Raw genomic sequence first — 8858 nt, forward strand, 5'->3', positions numbered from 1 at the left:
AAGAAGAAGAAGAAGAAGCAGCAGCAGCAGCAGCAGCAGCAGCAAGTTGGGGAGGAAAGGGTTTATTCAGCTTGCACTTCCACATTGCTGTTCATTACCAAAGGAAGTCAGGACTGGAACTCAAGTAGGTCAGGAAGCAGGAGCTGATGCAGAGGCCATGGAAGGATGTTACTTACTGGCTTACTCAGCTTGCTTTCTTATAAAACCCAGGACTACCTACCCAGGGATGGCACCACCCACAATGGGCTGGGCCCTCCCCTCCTTGATCATTAATTGAGAAAATGTCTTACAGCTGGATCTCGTGGAGGCCTTTCCTCAAGGAAGCCTCCTTTCTTTGTAATAACTCCAGCTTGTGTCAAGTTGACCATAAACCCAGCCAGTACAAAAGTGTTCCCCAAGATGTGTCACCCAAGTTGTGTTGTAGTGGAACAAGAAAGATTTCCTGGCCCGTACCCTGCCTCCCAAGCCCCAGTGCGGTTTACTGAGAAGCCCTTCCTGTCCGTTGCTCCACCGGATGCTCTCTCTTTCCACACTGCAGTAAGGCGTGCTCCTTAGGTCCTGAATGAGACGAGTGTAACCCACAAACCAACAGCAGTGACCACACCTGGACGATGGTAAAAACTACCTCGGGTGTTCATGGGACAAGGCGAAAGGACACGGTATAGATTGTTTCCATTGGTCAGTGGAGCAGTGTTTCCTTTTAAAAGAAATCTGAGTGTTGGGGTCACGAGGTACAAATAATGAGATGACTGCTCAAGTCAGAATTAAACCAAAAGCAACTTTATTCACCATAGGAAAATGCTTCTAACCAGTTAGGGTCACAGTCAGTCTTGGGCACTGACACGACACCTTGAAATGGCTTGAGCAAGCAGTCCCCCTTTGAATGATAAACCCACCAGCAGATGTTCAGGGGATAAAAAAGAAGGAATTCATCAACTGAAGGTTGGTTCTCAAGCCCAGGGTGTGGCAGATAGCAAGACAGCGGTACAGGTTCAAAGCTACTCAAGGAAACAGTCTTAGCTCTCAACCACATGGTGTTCCGCAGGCCAAGTGCTTTTACCACAATTGAGAAGAACGTAGGCCTTGAGGCCTGCAGTCAGAGTGGGATGGCTGGGAAGCACTCTGGCTCTTCACTGAGCTCTGAGTGTTAGAGATAACTCTGTGGAGATAGCAGTATTAATTAAACAAGAATCAGATTGTGTACGGGCAAGGCAAGTTTGTAAACATATTGTGGAAACCCAAGGATCTGGGGATCCAGGCCTCACCTGGGACCTCCACTCATGAGCCCATTGATTCCTAAAGAACTTTCTAGAACGAGTTCATAATAAATACTTCTCTGAATGGAATTGGTACATCATGGATCAAAGATGATTGTTTCAAAATATCTAATATACTACTCTTTGTCTTTGTAAGCTTTGTATATAGGAAAGTATCAGAACTTGTGTCTATAATTGTCTGTACTAATGTCAAAGAAGTTAACTCTAAATACACACAAAAAAAGGTGACTTCAAAACAGTCACCTTACGTAGGCTGCCCTGGATACTCCAGTGATTTCTAAGAAAAAGTGGAAATTTCTTCCCCAAGCAGAAGACAGACAGACATACTTTCCTGTCTTCCAAATTGCTGTATCTCAGAGTTAATAATCACTACTTCAAGTGGATATACAGAGCATAATGTGAAAGAAATATAAAAGTTGCCAGAGTCAAAATGGAGTCATTTAGGTCAATTATATTTGTTAAAGTCAATAAGCCAGGCTGGAGAGAGAGATGGCTCAGCGACTAAGAGCACTGACTGTTCTTCCAAAGGTCCTGAGTTCAATTCCCAGCAACCACGTGGTGGTTCACAACCATCTGTAATGGTATGCGATGCCATCTTCTGGTGTGTCTGAAGACAGCAACAGTGTATTCATATACATAATACTCATAATACGTTAAATAAATAAATCTTAAGGACTGGAGAGATGGCTCAGAGGTTAAGAGCACTGGCTGCTCTTCCAAAGGTCCTGAGTTCAATTCCCAGCAACCACGTGGTGGTTCACAACCATCTGTAATGGTATGCGATGCCATCTTCTGGTGTGTCTGAAGACAGCAACAGTGTATTCATATACATAATACTCATAATACGTTAAATAAATAAATCTTAAGGACTGGAGAGATGGCTCAGAGGTTAAGAGCACTGGCTGCTCTTCCAAAGGTCCTGAGTTCAATTCCCAGCAACCATGTGGTGGCTCATGGCCATCTGTGATGAGGTCTGGTGCCCTCTTCTGGCCTGCAGGCACACATGCAGGCAGAATGCTGTATACATAATAAATATATATATATTTTTTAAGTAAATAAGCCAGGAAGCTATGAAGGTAGGGCTGAGTTCTTACCCACGATTATCTGATGACAACAGCTCTGCTAGCCTGCTAGCCTATGCCGATGCTACCAAAGCCCGCTGTGGAAGATGCTCCAGTGGAACATCTGCCCCAACAACTGGCTTCTCAGCCTCAGACTGACACCAGTCTGACCAAGGAGAACTGTTTCAAAATAGCTCATGGGCTCCTCCCCATTCCGAGGAGATGGGGGCCTCACACACATAGCCGTTTGACTGTGTGTATGCAGATGTGTTCCCATGGCAGGATTCAATCCCCTCAGGAAGCTAGTCCCAAACAAACACCACTATGCCTTGGAGAAAATCTTGTACGCTTGAGGTGGCAGTCGCATCTAGATACAAATATGAGCAGACAAAACCAAAATGATATGAAGAGCTCAGACTTCTCCCGACCCTGCAATGCACAAGCTTTTGATCAGCCATGGGGCATAAATAAAACACTGGCCTATTGTGGCTGATGGAAGTCAACCTCAAAATTAAACATTAATTTTTTAAAAGCTGTCTGCACATGGGTTTACCTCTATAATTAGGAGCCTCCATTTGAGTGCCTACAATAAGAAATGAAAGTACAAAGTCATGAAGATTAACAAGCTGCTTTCAAAACAAAACAAAGCTCACATTTTCACAGCACACAGGAGGGGTATATGTGTGTGTAGACAGAGAGGGGAGGAGGAGGGGAGGGGAGAGAAGAGGAGAGGAGGGGGCAGGGAGGGAGGAAGGGGGAAGGAGGGAAGGAGAGAGAGAGAAAGAGAGATTGGTGTCAGACTCATCCATCTGCCTCGACTGGGATAACTCACCAACTGGGAATGGCACTAATGTTTTCAGGAGCATGGAGAGGTCAAGACCTAATCACTTGAAGGGCTCCCTCTCACCATTGCTACATTAAGGATTTCATTTACAGCATCAGAGTTTAAGAAACTCACTCAGAGATGAATGGTCTTTGAGTGTAACCAGGTGAAACAAAGTTGGCTAAACTCCTTGAGGTCATTACACCCGGTGCTCAGCAGTTTCCAAAACTGTCGAGCAGGCCCTACCATAAGAGGTTTTTGCTGCCGTTTGGTTGTTTCTTCAGAGTTCTGAGAATGAGCCTATGCTCATGGGCGGAGCTCTTAGCCACCAAGCTTTATCCTCAGCCCTTTCTTGACTGGTTATTCTCAGATAGGGATTTTGTTAGCATTCTATCTAAGCTCCGCCCCACAGTTACCTGGCAACAGCCACGTAGGCCTGATCCACTATAAAAGGGGCTGTCTGCCTGCTCCTTTCTCTCTTGCTCTCTTGCTTCCACTTATTCACCCTCTCTCCCCATTCCCTTCCCCAATCTCTCCACGTGGTCATTGCTGGCCTCTACTTCTCTACTCTCTCCTTATCTCTGCCTTTCTCTGCCTCTACTACCCTCTTGACTCCCCTCCACATGCCCTGAATAAACTATTCTATTCTATACCCTCAGGTGTTCCCTTCCCCCATACCTCACCACACCTTCATAGAACATATCTTATATTTCTCTATCTTTTTATAAACACATCCGTTTCAGTTGCCCAGACAGGCCCATAACTCACTCTGTAGCTCAGGCAGGCTTTCGGCTTCTGATCCTCTTGCTGCTGTCTTTGGAGCAGCTGAGATTTGAGACCTGCTCCACCATTCTGGGCTTCTCTGACATTATTTGATGTAAGCAATAAGGGGTTGTCCCCACATAAAAGCCGTATGGAGTCTTCCATTTGCACTCAAACTTCCTGTGCCCTTTAAGAGATGGGTCTTTAGAAAGAGGCCAGCAGGAAGTGAGTGAGAGACCCCCTATAACATTGAAACTTAGGGGAGCTGGTGAGGCAGATGATAAGCACTAGCGAGTGCCTCTATGACACACAGGACACTCACTGTTGGAGAGGAAGAGGGGGTTCAGGTGACCAGGATTGCCCCCAAGAAAGGCTTCCTGGCATTTCCTTATTCTTTACATCAAAGTCACCAGACAGGTGACCCCTCTGTGTTTGCACTCCGCTGCAGAGCCTTTGGGTGCCAGGGCAGCTGTCACTGTTAGGAAAGGAACTCCCAGTGGCTGGTGCTGGATGTGGACCTCTGGTAACCCCACCTGTGCACTCAGCTATTCTGATCAAAATCTTCTTCAGACCAAACCTGATATCTACACATGCACAAGCTCGTGGACCCTCTTGACCAGCCAGGTGAGGTCCTGTATACTGGAAGATCACGCTCTACACAACAGCCCACCGGCTTTACACCATTCTTCACTTACTACACACTGTACTGGATAAAATGAAGTCCCAGGACAGACCCAAAAAAGGACTGAGCTGCCTCCAAGTCCATCACTCATCTCTCTAGGATGCTCCCTGCATCCTGTGCCACCATTCCACTCTGTGCGTCGCTTCTATTGGAGCAGTTTGCTCTTTTCCCTCGTCTTGTACGATGAGACTGTACGACTCTTGTGAGCCTTAGCTTACAGGGGACTCCCTGAATGAACCACTTGGAGCCAGAATCGATGCAAAAAGCAAGAGAAATTTATTGTTCCAGTGCACTGGGGTCATCCCAGACCCAAAGGAGAGGCCCATTCAGGAAATTTTTATATGGTATCCAGGGGCAGAATAGAGCATCATGGTATCCAGGGGCAGAATAGAGCATCAGCAACTAGACACAATATTATTGGTCTTTAGGAAATGAGGTAGTAGGGGCTTACTCAGCCTTTCCTTTCTGGCCTACATGCTCTCTGACCTGTCTCTTCCAGGAGGGGGGGGGGGAGTCCAGTGGAATTTTGGAAAATCCCAAAGCTCTGAGCTGACCTCTTCATTCCCCCCTTTTCTTTGTGCAAGCTTCAATCCTGAAGTTATTGCTGGCATTCTGATATCTCATACTCCTGGTCTTCTGTATCTAGTTCTTTGTGTTTTCTGCTTTAAGATCACTAGCTGTATTGTACCTATGTGCTCCTTAACAAAAGCAACCAAGCAGTTCAAAATGTAGGGGCCAAAAGTCAACAACAGCAGGAGAACAATTAGGGGTCCTAACAAAGTGGATATGAGGTTGGTTAACCAAGGGGAGGAGTTAAACCAAGACTTGAACAAGCCCCGACTCTCTTTTCTCTCTTTCTTCCGCTTGGCTAGCCCTTCTCTCACCTTGGCCATTGAGTCTTTAACAACCCCAGAAAGGTCTATATAAAAGCGATACTCCACAGCTAAGGCAGCACATAGCCCTCCTATTCTGCAGTATTTCTTTTTTCAAGACAGGGTTTTTCTGTATAGCCCTGGCTGTCATAGAACTCACTCTGTAGACCAGGCTGGCCTCGAACTCAGAGATCCACCTGCTTCTGCCTCCAAGTGCTGGAATTAAAGGTGTGCTCCACCACTGCCCAGCCCTACTCTGAAGTATTACTTCTGAAGTCAGTGATTCTTTAAGGTGACAGATGGAAGTTTCTACTTCGTCTACATCTAAATCAATGGCTGCCCCTTAGACTTTCATAATTTTCTCCTTGTTAAGACCAAGCAAAGGTCCTGGTAGCTGCCCGGGCCACTCCCAATCCCAACAGAAGAGAAACAGTGAGTGCTGTAACAGGTTTGGCAGATGGGCACATAGGATGGGGGGAAGGAACCAGAATCTAAAGATACCACCACACAGTCATGATCAAGATCGAGTGATCTTGAGTTTGAGCAGATTGTCCATCTTCTGTACCATCCAGCAGGGGTCTCTGGGGAGCGGGGCATCTGCAGTTTTCACATGGGAAGCATGCACTCAGGCCAAAATACTGTCCACCTTGAGGGCTATAGGAGTGACTAGCAGCGCCAGGAAGGTCCCTTCCATCGGGGTTCCAGCGACTGTGCCCGATGTCTCCTTACATAGATCCAGCCATCAGTCTGGAAGCACCGAGGGGTCTCTGGCATCCCTGGAGCATTTAAGGCAGACAGCTTTGGGCCTTATCTCATATTGTGCGATACTTTCTAGGAGGGCCCAGTAGACACCAAGGGAGTTGGAGTACCAAACAGGATCTCAAAAGGGGTCAGGTTAAAATGGTAGGGGGTGTTCAGGGCCAAGGGGAGGGGTGCTAACCAGTCCGGGCCAGTCTCCAAGGTCAATTTAGTCAAGGTCTCTTGTAGGGGTTCTGTTTATTCTCACTACCTGCCCTGAGCTCTGGAGACAGTACACACAATGGAGCTTCCAATTAGTCCCCAATCTCTCTGCCAATCCCTGACTTCCCTAAGAAGCAAAAGCAGGACCATCGTCCAGTCCAGTTACCTTGGGCACACCTAACCTCTGGAACATTTTCTTCTAATATCTCCTTAGCTACCACAGAAGCTATTTCCTGCTTGGTGGGGAATGTCTCAACCCACCCACGGAAAACATCTACAAACACTAGAAGGTATTTGTAACCATATTTTCCTGCCTTAACTTCTGTAAAATCGACCTCCCAATACACTCCAGGGCGTTCTCCCCCAGGTCTTGGCTGCATAAGCACTCACTTGCTGGCATTCCTTACACTGTTCTATCTTTCTGGCCCAGAACCTGAGATAGATATATATATATACACATTAGGTCTCTTAACTGCTTGGACAAGCTTTTTATCCCCTAAATGAGTCCATCTGTGCATTTGGCCTAGTAAGTCTTTTGCTTGCTTCCTGGGGAGTATAGTTCTCCCTTCTTGTGTGTGCCATTGTCCTTCCTTCTCTTGGTAATAGTTGGTGGGGTGGCTAGCAATCTGGGTCCTTTTTTTTTTTTTTTTTTTTTTTTCATGTATTTAAGTGAAGGCATCCCTTATTCCAGTTCCATTTCCCAGCAGGTGTTTCTTGCAGGCCCATGACCAGGATAGGCTCCTGCATAGCCACGCCTTGGGCCACTTGATCTGCCTGGTTATTGCCTTGAGCCACTGAGTCTCTTCCTTCTAACATCTTGGGCAATGAATGATACTCACAGTTGCTGGCCTCATCAGATCCAAGATTTCCTGCTTGTTTATTTCTGTTCCCTCTCTCTTGGTATATAGCCTCGTGGACGTGGGCTGGGGCAAAGGCACACCTGCTATCTGTGTAGACATTGATCTTTTTGCCTGTCCCCAGGTCTAAGGCTTTGGTCAGAGCTATCAGTTCTGCCTTTTAGGCTGCCATTCCCAGAGGATGCGGTTCTGCCCAGACCACCTGGCGTCTGTCCACAATGGTGGCCCCTGCCTTGCATTGTCCCTCCACCAGGTAGCTGCTGCCATCAGTGAACCAGGTTGCCTTGGCATCAGGGAGCAGCCGATCTGACAGGTCCTTTAGCCATCCCTGGTTCTCAGCCTGAATCTGCTGGCAATCATGAGCTGGCAGGTTGAGGTCCAGGTCAGGTAACAGAGTGACCAGGTTGAGAGCCACTGGTGATGTAAAGGTCACCCGATCTGAATTTAGCAACAGAGTCTGATAATGAGTCATGCAGGCGTTGGCCCGCCATCGATCCAGGAGCTGGTGAACAAAACTCTCCAAAGCATGTCACAGTCAGGTTCTGCCTCAGAGTCAATTTATCAGCAACTAGAACTGGGCAACTATCCATAGGCAGGCAGGCCACCCAGCAGTGACAGGGTCTAATTTTTTGACAGATAGGCAACTGGGTGCTTCCAAGGGTCCAGCCGCTGAATGAGCACCCCCTTGGCTAGCCCCCTGTTCTCAGCCACATAAAGGTGGAACGGTCTACTGGCATCAGGCAGTCCTAGTGCAGGGATCTTGAGCAGAGCCTGCTTAATTGCGTTAAAAGTCTGTTGCTCTTCTTCTTACCAATGGAACAGCTGTCTGTTTTTAGTCAGGGATGGGGGGCACCCAATGCAACAAATCTTGGGATCCATAGCTGGCAGAACCTAGCCGAACCTAGGAATTCCCATGCCTGCTTGGAGCTCTGCAGAGGAGGGATGCACAGGACGGCCTCCTTTTGAACCAGCACTGGCTATCTTTCAGCATGTCACCCAGATGACTTACTTTTCTCTGGCTGATTTGGGCCTTCTTGGCCAGGGCTATGTATCTCAATCCTCCCAGCTCCTCCAAGAGGCGTTTAGTCCCCTCTAGACAGTCCTCCTTAGTCTTGGGCCCCAGGTTTCTTCACAGGCAGGAGGGGAGTATTCCAAGCTGATTGGCACTTCCACAGGATCCATTGTTCCAGGAGCCTGGTAATGTGGGGCCTGATTGCATCCTGGACCTCCCTCAACATCAGATATTGGTGCACAGACACTGGGGAGGCTTGGGCATCTGGTCTCTGCTTAACCTCACGTACCTTGGTCAAATTTGTGGGTCATCATGCAGCCCCCCTGAGACCTGCTAGTGGAGTCTGGTGGTGGACCTTTAGGTGCCCCTTACCTTTTGCCATATTAAAATCCCAGTCAGGTCTAGTCAGGGAAAGCCCGCTGTCCACGACAGCCTGGTCAGTCGATGGTGCCCCCGTGTCCAAGGGGTATTCTTTCTGGTTTCTAGCTTCCTGCATTATAAATTAAACAGACTCAAAGAGATTAATCTGCCCCTTGGAAGGGGGTGGGGGTT

General features: G+C 47.7%; 1 pseudogene; it reads right to left on the reverse strand.

Annotated features, from left to right (window-relative positions):
• The window catches only part of LOC110334553, a 55771-nt pseudogene extending 47154 nt beyond the window's left edge, over positions 1-8617 (reverse strand).
• Between the last annotated feature and the right edge of the window lie 241 nt (positions 8618-8858).

Source organism: Mus pahari, chromosome 17 (assembly GCF_900095145.1).
Source record: "Mus pahari chromosome 17, PAHARI_EIJ_v1.1, whole genome shotgun sequence".
In the NCBI taxonomy this organism is placed as follows: Eukaryota; Metazoa; Chordata; class Mammalia; order Rodentia; family Muridae; genus Mus; species Mus pahari.